Genomic DNA, 16481 nt, shown 5'->3' with positions numbered 1-16481 from the left:
GGAGGGGCCTGACCCTGAATCCGAACGGATTCTGATGTCTGATGGGGCCATTAACATGAACGGAAGCGGAGTTGGTGCTGTTCTGGTTGCGCTGAAAAGATCCCACATTCCTTGTGCTGCCTGACTAGCATTTGAATGCGCCGACGATGTGGCAAGTACGAAGCTTGTATCCTGGGTATCGATCTTCGATACGTGAGCCTACTGGGGCAAAGCCTTTCTAAGCTGGTATATGGAATGGAAGCCGTGCTACCGATTGAGGTGCAAATTCCCTCTTTGAGAGTCCTGATGGACGTGGAATTGCAAGAGGCAGAATGGGTAAGGACCCGGTACGAAGAGTTGAGCCTGATTGAAGAAAAGAGGCTGGCAGCCATCTGTCATGGGCAGTTATACCAGCAACGGATGAAGCGTGCTTTTGATAGAAAGGTACGACCTCGAGTGTATCACGTGGGTGATATGGTGCTGAAAAGGATCCTTCCTCCTCAAAACGATCGAAGGGGCAAATGGACACCCAATTATGAAGGTCCATTCGTGGTCAAGAAGGTTTTCTCTGGCGGAGCCTTGTTGTTAACGACCATGGATGGCGAGGATTTTCCATCCCCTGTGAATGCGGACGCAGTTAAAAAATACTTCGTGTAAAGAGACCCGCTGGACGAAAAGAATAAAATAGTCCAGGCAAAAATGGGCATCCCGGCGAACCAAAAAACAAAAAGAAAAGGTTCGGGCAAAAATTAGGGATAAAATGAAAAATTGTACACCCGGCAAGTCGAAAACCTGAAAAGGCGACTTGGGCAAAAAACGGTATCCCGGTGGACTGAAAACCCGAAAGGACGGTCCAGGCAAAAGAGGGATTGAAACGAACAAATGCGTCCAACATGATCGTTTGTAATTTGGATATGACATGGATAATACCCGGTAGGGATCAATCAGAAACGTCTTGTTCAGAAGGCAGAAAGCACGGAGAGTCTGAGGACATATGGGGTGTAACCAAGTTGGAACTCGATGAGATCACGTGTTTCACATTGCCATTAGGATAGATTTTTCCTTTTATGCGTAATTACCTCTTTTCAGGAATTGCTTCCTTTGTATTGCTCAATTTGAGCCACACTTTTTCAATCAATAAAATGCATATTCAGTCAAATAATTTTGTTTTTGTTTTTCATTACTGCTTTGATTGCAAAAACATCCGATTATTGTTGATAAAGAATCTTGCATTTTAAGACATACAGGTCCCTTCCAATACATGTTTATAAGATTGAAAGCTTGAAATCTTATTCGGAAGGTTGGGTGACCCAAGTGTTGAAATCTTGACACACCTGGGGCACGGTCTTATCTAACGATCTCTTTTGCAGGTGCTGTTAGATATTTTTCATTCACTTGCAGGTTATGATGTGGAAGTTGTTGACGAAACAATCCCCATGGAGTCCAATCAGGGACGAATGAATAGCAACATGGTGAAGAAGACGACGACGAGACGTACGACGACCCTTGGAATTAATCAAGAAGACTCTTCAAAGTCTGAAAATTGAAAAGTCTGTATAAGTCCCAGGAGTTCGCGCTTCGTCGAGTACGGAGCGGTTTGGAATACAAGATGATGAAGCAGAAAAGGTCCAGACGAGTCTGGGAGTTCTCAAAATTGGAAAGCTGACAATGGATTTGAATGTTCAGTACAGGACTGTCCTCCTCCCCAAGCAGAGTCGTGAGGACTAATTCCCCAGCAGATTCAAGGTCTGTGGCTTGCCCTAGCAGGGTCAGGATGGTTATCCCCAGCAGGTTTCAGATCGATGCTTCCCCAGTCGCCAGGCCTGAAGGTTGTTATTTCCCAGCGGAGGTATCTGTGGGAGGTGGTTCCCCGAGCAGAGTCCGGAGTGTTGCATGCCCAGCAAGATAGAGACCGTTATTTCCCCACAGAGTGTTGGTGATTTCATCCCCAGCGATATCCCCAAGCAGATCGGGTGCAAAGGAGGTTTTTCCTCAGCAAGGGTTGCCTTTTTCCCAACAGCAGCGCTATTCCCCAGCAGGGTGGAGATCGGAGTGTTGTCGAGTTCCTCAGCAGAGTGTCTCGAGCTCCTCAGAAGAGTCCCTTGAGGGGGATACTTTTTATACATTCATCACGTAGATAAGCATAGCATATTGCATAGAAAATCGCGTAGCATTTCCATAATTATGGAGCATTACGCTGAAAAGAATATCATGCATCATTATTGCAAGCATGAGCTAGTCTCAGACCGTGGTTATCGTTTGAGAAGTGGTTGCCTGAGGGTGAAGGTGTTGCTCCGAGGAGTTTGGCACCGTTGTTTATCAACAGTACTTCCCCAGTAGTACGATATTGGGAGGAACTTTTCCGTCGGACAGAGATGGAAATGAAGTTGGAAGAGTTACTCTGAAGAGAGTAATATCGTGACGCAATCAGCGCGACTCGAGCCGTGGTTACTGTTTGAGGTTTGGTTTCACCGGATGGTGAAGATGTTACTCTGAGGAGTCTAGCATCATGACGTCGGGTTAGCAATGTTCACCAGTAGTGCGATACTGGAGAAACTTTTCCGTCGGGCGGAGATGGAAATAAAATCAGAGGACGTTACGCGATCAGCGCGAACATGCATTTCAATTGGAGAAAAGGAAGTGTTGCGGCATTTTCTGGAAATCGGGGTTCAATTGGAGAAAGGGAAATGTTGAGGCATTTTCTGGAGAGCGGGGTCCAAATGGAGATTGGAGTTGAAGATTATATCCGGGATGAGGTCCTCAGGATTATCTTCTGTTCATGTGTCACCTTAGACTTTGGCTGAGGCCAACAGAGGTCGTTATGGGTGTCTTCTGAGGAAGAGATGCACATGTTACCTTCCTTTTGTGAAGGTGTACCCTCTGATATGTCGCCATTAGAATGGTGTTTGGTGTTATTTCCGACGTTGCCAGAGGAATTATCACAAGGAAGCGGAGAACGGGGTTCAAACGGAGAAAGGGAAATGTTGAGGCATTTTCTGGAGATTGGGGTTCAAATGGAGAAAGGGAGACACGAGGTGTTTTCTGGAGAACGAGGTTCACAATGGCGATCACAAGTTATCGTCAGGCGACTGGGGTTCAAATGGAGAATGGGGTTCATTATTTTGGCAGACAAGATGTCGGGGTTCAAATGCAGTGATCCGGGATCATTTGCGCGAAAGAAAAATTTCGGGGTTCAAGAAAACGAAAAAAGAGAAAATTTCGGGGTTCAAGAAAAGCATTAAAAAGAGATGATAATCCCCAGCGGATGTGTGGTGTTCAGGCCATGGTTATCCCTGTGTTACCATTTATTTTGGTATACAGGTCGACATTTTTGTTTCGGTGATCAGGCCGACTTTCTCCGTACCAGACGGATTCTTCCTTCGAGATTGCTTCTTTGCCGATTCTGACAGGCATTGTTAATTATTTTCCCATCAGAGTGCAAATTGTTCGTCTGTTCTTGGTATTCAATCACTCTTCACCCTGATCATCTGAAAGTCGAGGCTATTCATATCGACAGGTTCATAGTGGATTGAATAGGGGCAGCTATAACACCTCAAAATTTGCCATCCTCTTTTGGGACTAGCTTAGCATGTCGCATTTCATTTTTAGGTCATTAGGCATGGCATATTTCCATATCATATGGCCACAACAAGCAAGTCATCCTCCTAAGTCTTGATCAGAAGATAAAGAGGTTAAGGTGCAAGCTAGGGTTTCATTGGATTGATCATTAACCATCTGAGGATGTGTGATTCAATTTAGGGTTTCTTGATTCTCAAGGAGATTGATCATCATCTTGGTTGAAATGGTACATCATCATCATCATGGTTTTGTCATCACCAAGGGACTCATAATGCTTGATAAGATTCCTTGAGATTAGGGTTTTGACCTCTGGTCAACCCTAATCATCTGCATTGTGCCAATCAGGGTTTTGCAAGGAGATGGGGGTTTCAATGGATATGGGGATCATTCTATGGTTATTTTGAGCTTGTGGAAGCTAGGGTTTCATCATTGAGCCATTTCATCAGGAGTTTGAAGCTCAAGTTCATCAGTGCCTGGCCAGTTCATCTATCAGTCAACAAAAGTCAACCAAAGGTCAACTGATGGATTTGGAGGTGGGAGAGGGTTAGAGACACTTCATTCATGTCCAAACAAGTTTCATTTGGTATTTCAAACATCAAGAATGAAGAAAATAAAGTCAGATGAAAACTTTCCAAAAATAGAAAGTGACTTGTAATTCAAATTTGCCAAAAATGGAAAGGTTTTCTCCTCAAAATTACATGTCCAAAAATGCTTCAAATGAAATTTTGTCCAACATGAAAGTTGTGTATCTTGCTCTCACCTTTCCAAAAAGTCCAAGAACATGAATTTCTCATTTGTGGTTGGCAAGTTATGATCAAATCATTGTCCAAAAAAGTTGAACTTCAAAGGTGCATAACTTTTGATTCCAAAGGCCAAATGGAGTGAGACCTTTTTGAGCAAATTTCTTTTGATGTCCTCTATCATAACCCATCATCACATTTCACCAAAACTCATCACATAAAAAGTCCATTTTTCAAGTGGACTTAATTTGAATTTTGGAGGGAAAAAGGTGTTTTTGCAAAATATTCATTGTTTTCACTCCATTCCATTTGCATTAGCTCACAAACATGTTTTAAAACTTGCTCAAACTAGAAATTGGCACTGTTACATTGCATTGCACATGTGTGGGTGAATTGACCAAATTACCATTTAGCATGAAAATGGATTTTCACTAATCACTTTGGTTTTGGCTAATTAGGATTAAGGAAATGATTAAGCCATGCTATATATTGCTAATCCTAACTATTTTTCAGATTAACATTCATTCATCTCAGATCTAGATCTGAAAATCACAAAAACTCTTCACTTTTTCTCTCAACTTTTCTTCATATTTCTTCATAAACTGTGCCAAGATCTTCATCAATTCATGATCCATGTGCATTGTTGAAGCTGTTGGAAGCAAGATTTCATCCTTTTCAAGCTGAATTCGTGGACTGTTAAAGCAAACTTCAACAATGGCAATTCAAGATTTGAGCTAAATCGTGTACAATCAACATCAAAGCTTTGTTTCATCCACTCCTACAAGCATCAAAGCGCATATGTTTTCATGTTACAAGGCCAGAAACACGCGAATTCATCACTGTGCTTCAATTAAGGTGAGTTTTCGACTTTGATGATTCTTGCAATTGATATGTGTTTTGGATAGATCTTGCATAGTAGAATAATCTGCAATTGGAATCGTTGAATTTGGTTAAGAAACAAGGAAGTTATGATGATTTGAACTTTGATGCATGATAATGTTTTGCTTCGATTCTTTTAATCTAGGAAGAATTAGGCTTAATTGATGACATATTCATGATGTACATTGAACAAGGATTCTGGTGATATATGGATTGTTGATTTTGGTGGAAAAATGTTCATGAGCACATGAAGGTGAAGAACACGTTGATGAATGTTAAGAACTTTTCCAGAAACCGTGTTTCAATCCAGTTTTTCGCGTTTTGGCTTGGCTTTAGTTGTTAGTGTTACTGTAGCGCGCCTCTTTTTGAAAGCGAACCTACTTCGATTCCGTGCTGAGGCAATTCTAATTGGCCTTTTGGACATTTATTTCCATATGCTTCATATGTTTCACATGCCATTCCATACATTTTTTTTATTTTTCTTCCAATTGAAAAAATCATATCTCACAAAATACTTGTCCAAATTGACTGAAATTTTTTGTGCCATGATCCTTGTCATGTCTAGTATTTTTTGGTGATTTTTATTAAAATTGTGCACATGTGGTTTTTTGAATAGCCTAGGGTTTGTTCATGTATGTTCTTTCTTGCACATTGCTTGGTATTTTGATCATGAAATGATGATGCTTAACTGGATGGAGCTGAAATTTTGCATGTGTAATCTAGAGACCTTAAATGACATTTTAGCTTTGAGTTTGTGATTTTATCATTCCTGGTTTGAGAGATATGACCTGATCATTAGAGGTGTGACAATTTGTGTTACACCATTTCTTGCTTGACTTCATGATTTTATTTGCCATGCCATATGAAATTGAAATGAGCTAAATTTTTGCATGATGATGCTTAGGGATGTTAGGATGTCTTGTGAATTTTCCTGGAATTTTTGAATGCATTTCCTATTTGTTGGAGAATTTCTCCTCTGTTTGTCCAATTGTGAACCTTTTGAGAGTCATGATTTTAGATGTTTTGTGAAATTCTTAATATGTATTGGATGGACTTGAAATTTTGTGGAGTGATTATAGAGACATTGAAGTTTATCATGGTTTTGGTTTGGTGCATTTATCATATTCCTACTCTGTTTTATGATTGCTTGAAGTTGAGGCATGATTTAATGCCTTGTGTGAGCTTGTTTGAACTTGTGTTGACTTGATGAATTTAATTGACTTGCTTTCTTTTATCCAAATGGCCTGAATTTTGGTATGATGATTCTTTTATGTGTTCTGGTTATCCATGAATTTTTTGGGGATTTATTGAAATGTTTGTGAGTTGATTTGAATTGGATCTTTCTGTTTGGTCCTATGAGGTTCTAAATTGCATGCTTTGCACTAAATGCTTGATGAAATGATAATGGTTGATGATATGAACATGAGACCAATTGGATTTGATTATTAATTGATTGATATGGATTTTGGATAAGTTTCATGTTCTGTTTTGACTTATTGATCCCATTTTGACCATAGTCTTGTACTAGTGGTTTGTGTTCTCACATTTGAGCTTTGTTTCAGGTCCAAGAGCACAATTGCTTATACTTGATGATGTGAACTCAATTGGGATTGGTTTATTGCTTGCTTATGACTAACCTTGAGTTTGTTTTGTAGGCATTGAGATTTATGCTTAGGCCTTGTGGCTTGCACCTATGTGCATTGATGCTTGTTATCTGTTTGTGCTGTGGACTTGTAATTTTCTGTTTGACTGTTTGTGCTTAGTACTGATTATGTTAGATTGATTTCAGGTACCTTAGTTGCTATAGTTCATTGTGAACTTGCTTGTGCTGCTGCTTGGTTGTGTTAACCAATTGAGGTAGAATCACTAACTCCATGTAGTCTGGAAGACCTGGCCTGTTACTTGGCCAGGCACCTGTCTGAAGTCCTCCTTAAGAGGCAATGCCTGTGCTTGTTTATTTTTGTCCCCAAGCAGGAAAAGACCTTTGTTAAGGCAATTGGCAGACACAAGAGGTGTATAGTCCACCTCCTGCTAATCTGTTGAGTCGTCCCTTGGCTCACACTACATGTTGATGCCTTGTGGATCCTAACCCAAGATCCATGTACAGTTGTACAGTTGAGTCAGAGTCATAAGTGTAGAAGGGTTCCCACTTTCTGGACCCACACTTCATTGTCTGAAGCTCTCCCAGGCCAGGAATAAGAGCTGTGAAGTCTAATCTTCACTCACCTTTCATCAGCTTCACCTTGACTCTCAATGTCAAGGTTAAGAGCTAACATCACCTGATACAGTTGGTTTGCTTTTGCAGCCTAACCCTTTGTTTGAGCCCACTTCGTCTAGATATAGTGTGTGCTAATTGTGAATGTTTGCTTTGTTCTGATTATACTTGCATGCTCTGTTTTGCCTGTTTAGGATTAGCTTGCTGCCTGAGCAAGTTAGATAGCAACCTTAACTTAGGGATGATATGCATGATAACATCTAGGCTCGAGTTAGTCTCCCTAGTTGTGTCTCCCTCTGTATCTGGTTAGGCTAGCCTTTCTCCCGTTCAGGGGAACTACGTCGCCCTGATCCTCATACCAGATGAGGTACGTAGGCAGGAGACCGTGCGAGGTCTCTCCGGGCACCCTTTTTCTTTTTTTGTGTGTGTTTGCTTGACAGTTGCTAGGCTCGAGTTCCCGACTCCTTAGTAACTTGTTGCTTGTTTCTTCTTGTGTGTAAGTTAGGAGACGGATGTAAGCCCAGCCATTGGCATTCCGTATCCTCTTGTTGTGTGCTTGGAGTCCGATATAAGTCCATCAAGTGGCATCTGGTTTCCAGTGTGGGTTTGTTTGGTTCGGAAGCTGATGTAAGTCCAGCGATTGGCGTTCGGGTTCTATGTTTGCCTGTGTTTGTGTGTGTCCTGTTTGGCGTGCGTGAGCCGAACTACGGTAGCTCTGATTCTCGTTCCAGATGAGATACGTAGGCATAGGATGCGATATCCTAGCGAGCCCTCTCCCCTTTTCCTCCACCTGTGTTGATTTCAGTGTGTGTGTGTGATGTTTGTTTTAGCAACCTTTTTCTATCGTTAGAGCGTGGATCCCGTCGAGTACGACGGATGCGTAGGGGTGCTAATACCTTCCCTTCGCATAACCGACTCCCGATCCCATCTCTTTGGTCGCGAGACCATGCTTTTCCCAGGTTTACTTCGAGCGTTTCCTTTCCCTCTTTTGGGATAAATAACGCACGGTGGCGGCTCTGTGTTGTTTTGTTTTAGCCCGCCGGTTGTTTTTCGCGGATGTGACACTATGCTTGGAGCATAAAAGTGCAAGAATAAAACGAACAAGTACCCTTCTGTGCGTTTTTACACAAAGAACTATATATATGGGACAATAACAACTGAACCCCAACTATATGTTCCTATTTTATTTATGTTTCTTAATAAAGGAAAATATATGATATTTACTGTATTACCAGTAGTTTTAGGAAATAAAAAATTACCAAATAGTAACATAATATAACACTGAGTTTTAATTATTTTTTCATCCTCGATCGATTCTTCGATTAATATCATCTTTAAATAATGTTGTTTAAGATACTTTAGATTAATACGCTAACCCCTTGTTATATCTTCAAATAAAGGGGCACCCAAAAGTTGTTCATAAATTGGGAGAATTCATACAAAGAACTTTCACAATATCAGTGACACTTAAGCATCATGCTCTAGGGGCTGTTGCAATTTTGGAGATCCTGTCGACATATACCCTAGACCAGACTTGTGTTAGTGGAAATGGAATGTTCCATCGACTCTTTTGGGCGTATGAACCATGCATAAAAGGTTTTACATTTTACAACCTATTATTCAAATTAATGGAACGTGGTTGTACGGGAAATATAAAAGGAGCACTACTCATGGCACTAGCACAAGATGGCAACAACAATATTTTTCCAATCGCCTTAACTCTGGTTGAAGGATGGTGGATGGATTTTTTTTCTCAAAAAAATCTTCGATTACACATTGCTCACAACCTAATTTATGCTTGATTTTAGGCAAACATCCATCTATTGAGAGTGCATATAAAAACCTTGATAACGACTAGCAAGATCCTTCTTCAATGTATGTCTACTGCATCAGACACATCGCTCAAAATTTCATGCGGGAGATCAAAGATAAGACACTTCGGAAGAAGGTTATGAATGCATGGTATGCATTAATAGGACCTTCGTTCAAACACTGTCGCAAAGAGATCAGATTGACAAATACAGATGCAATAAGGTGGATTGATAATATTCTAGTGGAGAAGTGGATCAGAGCATTCAGAAATGGTCAACGATGGGGCCACATGACAACAAATCCCGTGGAATCAATAAACTTTGTCTTTAAAGGCTTCTGAAACCTACCGATAACTGCTTTGGTAAGTGCAACCTATTTTAGGTTAGAGTCACTTTTTGAGATCATACGTTCAAAATGGAGTTCAGTGTTACAATCGGGGCAGTTGTTCAATGAGACTTCTATGAAATTTATTAAAGAGGAATCTGCCAAAGCTAACACACATGTGGTCACACTATTTGACAATTGTAAAGGTTGGTTCAGTGTAGATGAGACAATGAACCATAACGAGGGGGGCCTAAGGGATACTATCGGGTTAAACTAGATAGAGGTTGGTGCACTTGCGGAAAGTTCCAAGCTTTTCGTATTCGTTACTCCCATGTCATGGCGGCATGTTTAAATGCTCGGTAGGACCCTTTTAACTTATTATGCAGAGAATTTTTGTTGTTTAAAACATGGTTAGCTTAGTATTTTTTTAAAATATGGTTATTTGAAAAAAAATCTCATATCTCACATTCTTATAAAAAAGTTTAAGTCGAAAATCTCAGGCTAACAATATGGAAGAAAAAATGGCATTTCTTCAGTATACTGATAGCACTATTCAAACCACTTTGCATACGCCATCGCCATCATGACTCCTATTATCTAGTCGTCATATCAATAACATGTGTGTACCTTCCATTATGGCTTCCAATTTCTAAGGCCATCGTGGGCCACAAAATTTAACCACATTAAACAAAGTAAAAAAAAAATCATTAATTAGTAATGATTCAAAACAAAATCAAAACGTCAGTGTTTTGATTTTGTAGGGGGAAAACTGAAAATTCTCACTCCACAACTATATAACTTCTTTCTTCCGCTTCACTACATTTCTTTCTCTTCTGAACCCTATGAACTCTTATTTCCTGCAACCTCAATCTTTATCTTCTACTAAAGTTCTAGAAAATAAATGGCTTCCACTTCTGGTTCAAAAAAATAACTTCCAATCCCTTTTATGGATGATATTCAAATCCCTATCTACTTTAATGGTCGTACTTACATTCCGAAACCACCAATGCATAAAGAAAAATCTATCATTGGGGCTTCCAAGATATTGATTTCCTTCTCTATTTCAAGTAATGCTCACGCGTTTCTGAGTCTTTTACCCATATCATCCATGAAGCCTAATAAACTGGGAGGGTGTTTCCCTTGTTTATCCTATTGTAAACCTCGTGCATTTGAGGACACAAGCTTTGAGTTGGGGTTCATGGAACAACCCATTGTGTATTCTGTTCTTCTTCTTCCATCAACAATGAAACCTATCTCAATTGGTTGAATAAAGTGGAACAGGAGAAATGAAATATCTGGAAAAATCATAGCATCCTTAACTTGATTCAATTGTGTATAACCGGGCCAAAGTATAATGTTAATATGCTTATATATGCCCTTTATTTTTGGAAAGGTTTGACCAATACCTTTCATATTCCTTGTGGGATGATAACCCCCACACTTTTTGATGTGGCTGCCATTATTGGTCTTCGACTAATAGGTGAAACTTATGACCCTAACCTTAAGAATAAAATTAAACTCAATTTCTCCTTCAGCCATCCTAGCTATAGTACATACATTAAAGACCACTATGACCAAAATGATGAAGTCACTTACTACGAGCATATTGCCTTCCTTACTTTCTGGTTATCTTATTTCATTTTTTGTTCTATCTCTTTTTAGGTAGCTAAGAAGTTCATACCCCTAGAAACCCAACTTCATGAGGGGAAAATGTTTGTCTCAACATATTGATCCTTTGTAGTCTTTACGAATCCTTAGGACTTTCCTCCCTTAAACTTCAAACCATTTCCAATCTTGACGAAAATCTCCTAATTTATGGCCATATATGGCTCTTGCAACTTTGGCTTAATGCCACTTTTGAACCTTGCTTAAACATTGTTATTCCATATGATTTACCAAGGCAAGTCAAAGGGAGACGAGTCAAAGGTACTATACTCGCTTTGTTAACTTCATAAGATGTTGGCCTATCAATTGAAGAAGCCTTTAGAAAATATTTCTTTATGTATGCAGATTGTGTCACGTTCATTTCTTCTATGAAACCATTCGTTGATCGACAATATAGACCATATTGGTTCAGAAAAGGATTTCAAACTTCTTCATTTGAAAACCAATTTGAGGCTCTCGACATCTATAGAGCTTTCTTTAAACCTACTGTTTTATCAACTAGAATCTCGATGGGGAAATTTAGATTGGGGCTCGTTGGATATCAGCCAAATTTTGTGTCGAGACAATTTCGTTTTAGCTAGTTTTTACCGAGATCTCTTTTTACCATAAAAAGAGGAAATCTGTTAGCTAACACCACAATGACAAAAATATATTACAAGGCGTTTTTAGACTTTCATGTTCAAAAAGTTATTAATCTGAGTCTTTTTTAATTTGAACCTTCTTTCTTATGTACCAAAGAATTCGAAGAGTGGTGGACAACATTGATCGAGAAAATATCAAGTGTACTATTTTGCCAATGTAGTAATAATAGGGACGTTTCCCAAATATCGATCTCGAGGAATACGTAATAATATGAGTTTAAATAGTGATTTAATTAAACAAAACAAGTAGTTGACGGGTTGGAGTAAGTCGCTCTCTATGTGAATTAGATAGAATACAGAATATAGCTTTTACACAATTGATAAAATTATGTCAAGGATGGTGTATGATTATCTCATGTAATGACCTTGAATGTATATCTCCTCAATCAGTTCAAAAATTCAATTACCAAATCTTAAAAGTGTTTACTCCTAAAACCTTAGAGGGAAACCTTTGGTAATTCATTCTAATCTCTAAGTCCTTAGGGGATTATAATGAAACCAAGCCTTTTGAAATAACGAGATACAACCAGTGACCATAGGGTATCCCTAGTCCTAGGTGATATCTACTACAGTTTCATTGTGCAAAAACCTTAACAACTGCAATCCCGTAACTTGTTAACCATATAATAATCCTTATTTTTCTGATAACGAAAGCGTTAAAAATATTGCACAATGAAATTGAATAATAAACATAATATTGAGAGAATTACAAATCCATAGTAATTACACGATCAAATCAGGGACACCCCTAGCATTGGGGGGTTTAGCCACTCATATTATTCAAAAAAGATACAACATTTAATTTATACATTACAAGAATAAGAGGATTCCATTGATCTTCAATCGCATCCGCTCTTGAAAGACCTTCGTTTTTCGCAACTCTTGATCATTCTAATCTCAATTGTAACAATTCTTTGTCGTGCAAAAAGTCAATCCCGTTCTCTGGCGCCAAAAGTCCTCTAAATAGTCACTGATCAAATATTTGATGTAGAAAATACCCAAAATGCCCTATGGGATCAGCAATTCCAAAAAACTGGAAAAACTAGAAGATAAGACGTCCAAGCCAACACTGGACGTATCAGGCAACATAGCCGGCCGTATTGGTTTGCAGCTGCCAGCTCTCCAACATGCCCCTGCCAGGACTGCTGACACGGGCACCCGTGTCAGCTCCCTGTTTTATGATCTTTGCCTCCTCTTTCTTCCTTCCCCTGACACAGGCCGTGTCAGGAAACACGGGTGACCGTGTCAGGCAACACGGGTAACCGTGTCAGAGATACTATAACTTCAAAATTCTTCTTCCGATGAGCCCGGAATGCCCGATTCCCTTGGCGAGTCTTTGGGTATTCTTGCTTGCACCTGAAACCAACCAAACTACCAAAAGGAAGCATAAAATGGAGTACATTGGCGAAAACCAAAGATGATAATCAAAACAGAATGGAAATGCAAAACATCTAATTTACTTAACAAAATAACACAAACAGGTAAAATAAGGTGTTACGGACTTCGTGATTTAATGTCGAATGAGTGTCAGAAAACAAGTAGAATTGGAGACTGATCACACATATCACAATGAGATTTATGTAGATCATTTAACTCTACCGCAACATCTGACTGGCACTTTCTCTTCTCTTAGAAACAATCGAAGAAGAAATGCCGAGGTATGCACATCAAGGAGATTCGAGCTTTTAAAAATTACTTCAAAATTGTGTATGATCCCTATAAACTTAGTCGAACTATCTTTGAGGTGGTTGCTTCTTTAAAAAATAAAATTACTAAAAAATTCCAAAACTCAATTTCCCTCCTTATGTCAAAGATAGGTATGAGTTTGCTTTGAAATTTCATCTTCCTAAACTTCCACCACTACCAACTTGTGAACTTGGCTTAGCTTTCCAACTGCCACCTCCAAAATGGTATTTTTTGGGTCTTTACCAACCTTAGAAAATGAGTTTAAAAAGTCTGCCCAGAGAGTGATTTTGACTAAGAATCACATACACAATTATACATTACCTTTAAGAGTTAATCTCGAACATGTTCAAGCCAGATCCAGCATTTTAGAATGTGATATATAGAGACTCTCAAAAACTCACTAACTCTTCTTTTGTTTTCATATTATTTACTTGTGTCAAAGTTTTTATAGCTTGAACTTTTGTTCCTTCGAAAGGGATAGAAAATAAAAAATTGAACCTAGCTGAAGAAGATGAAGAATATGGCCCAGTACTTGGCCATCCGAAAGAGACAAAAAAAGTATTTTCCAAACTCTTTATTCTCAAAAGATAGTACACAAGTGAGGCAAAAAAGAAAATTGGATCTTAATATTGATGATGAATAAGAGGAAGAAGAAAAAAGTGTGTCAACTGACTCGAAAGAAAACAAATGAACCAAGGCCACATACACCCTATGAGCGTTCAAATAATGATGATTCAAGCCCCGAATGCAGAACATCTAAGGTACTTTGATTTTTTTTTCATATCCTATTTTCAATATACATCAACTAAATTATAATATGGATCCCCTTATATCTTCTTTATACGAGCTTCTTATTTCTTTTGTTCCTCCTCTAATAAACACTGCCTCAGATGTTTATGAGGTCATGACATTCAACCATCCCCTACCAAACTCGCCATCGCTACAACTAATAATTGAACATCTAGTTAGGGAGACAATTGTCGAGCAATTAGAAGAAATAGTTGAAGATCAAGATCTTGCATAATGATTAACTATTCTAGAAAATCAAGACCCTGAAAATCAATCAGTTGGTCCAAACGACAAGGCTGAAATTTCAGAGGGCCAAGAGCATGTTGATCAATCACAAGAGGACCAAGATGTTGGTTGAACACAAGAGGGTTAAGATCACAGAGAATCTCAAGCTGCTATTACTGGAAAAGAACAACCACAGGTTGTTAGAAATTCACAAAGTTTGCCAACATCCATTGAAGTGCCTTTTTTTACTGTAACCACAATGGTTCACCCTCAAATTGGGTATTTTTCATCCAAAACCTCTAACACTTCTCTCAGCCATGAGGAACTAAAATCTACAAAAGAGAAATCCTGTGGAGGCTTTAAGGGATCTTATAAGCAATCTAAGTATTAGCTCTGTTGAAAAATATCCAAGTTCTTCAACAGTTTTAGGCAGTGAAGGTTTTGGTAATCCTGTCACTTTTCTGATTCAACAATTGAAAGTAAAGGTTTTTGAAGTCGGCCTATTAAAAACCATTGAACAAAATCCTTTTGTTGTAACTAAGACCAAAGATTTGTTGAAGCAACTTAACGATCAAGATTTTCCTAATTCTACTGTTGATATTATCATAGAGTTTGAACCCTTTCTCGACCAAATCACTCAGAATATACAAAGGAAGAAAAAGCTTGCAAAAAAGTGGAACCTAGTGGCTTAGTCTCAAAACAAAGTGGGTTATTTGGAGGCCTATACCACAAAGGGTAAAAGGTAATGCCTTACAACGAAGAAACTTAAAATTGGATGAAAAAGGTCGAAGAACTGCAACAGAAGATTGAGGACGCGCAACGAAAAAAGGTTGAAATCAAAGACACTGTACTAGCTTCTCTTGAAGAAAAGTTAGTTCAAGAAGCCAACCTTGATCGTCAATAAGCAGAGGATGATTGTCTATTGGAAGGAGAAATTAGACCTCTAAAACCTGAAGATTCAATGAATGAGACAAGGACCAGACTTGCAAATAAGCGCTTTGAGAAGATTAAGGTTGAATTTCCTTTTTGAATTCTTGACTTTATGTTTGTTGTATCACTATATAATGACAATATGTCATATTGGCACTTTTAATTTTAATTCCATTTTAGCACTTTCATTTCCTATGCATTATTCTTCTGTTATTCGAATCTCTTGCAACATAGGTTTGTACTTCTTTAAGTACTTACCATTTTTTCACAGAATTCAATCTTTAGGACCTAACTCTTTAACTTCATATGCATTATTTGAAAATACCGCAGTGATCCAAAATGGGCCTCACAATTTGGTGACCATTTACCTAAAGTTATATCTTTTCGATCCATAGATAAAATAACTTTCCAAGCGTAATCACCAATTGTAAATGCTTTCGACTTAACCTTCTTGTTATAGGCCTTGGCTATTTGTTCTTTTTACCATAAGAGAACATTCAGGGAAGCCAGTCTTTCTTCATCTAAATAGACTAATTCGTCTAACATCATAGTTCAATAATGGTCAAAAGGGATTTAAATTTTCCTTTTAATTCTAGTTTACTGTAAATAAAGTTTGATAGGAAAAACTACATCATAACCAAATTTTAGTCGAAATGGAGTATAATTAGTTACCTCTTTAGGGGAATTTCGACAAGCCTATAATATTTGGTCTAAAGTCTTATGTCAATTCCTTGGCTTTTGACCCACATGTTTTTTAATCAGGCCAATTGTAACTTTGTTAGTTGCTTCGACTTAGCCATTTGCTTCAGTGTAATAAGGAGTAGAAGTCAAAAGTTTGATTCTTGAGTTTGAAGAAAACCCAACCATATTTCGACTAGTAAAAATTGTGCCTTGATCAATGGTTAAAGTTTCAGGAATTCCAAACCTATAAATAATTAATGTGACTTTGAATCAAATTAATTACTTCATCCTGATCAACGTTAATCAAAGGAACAACCTATACCAATTTGGTAAAAT

Source organism: Lathyrus oleraceus, chromosome 4 (assembly GCF_024323335.1).
Source record: "Lathyrus oleraceus cultivar Zhongwan6 chromosome 4, CAAS_Psat_ZW6_1.0, whole genome shotgun sequence".
NCBI classification, from domain to species: domain Eukaryota; kingdom Viridiplantae; phylum Streptophyta; class Magnoliopsida; order Fabales; family Fabaceae; genus Lathyrus; species Lathyrus oleraceus.
The sequence above is the reverse complement of the archived record's forward strand: the minus strand, read 5'-3'. Positions refer to the sequence as shown.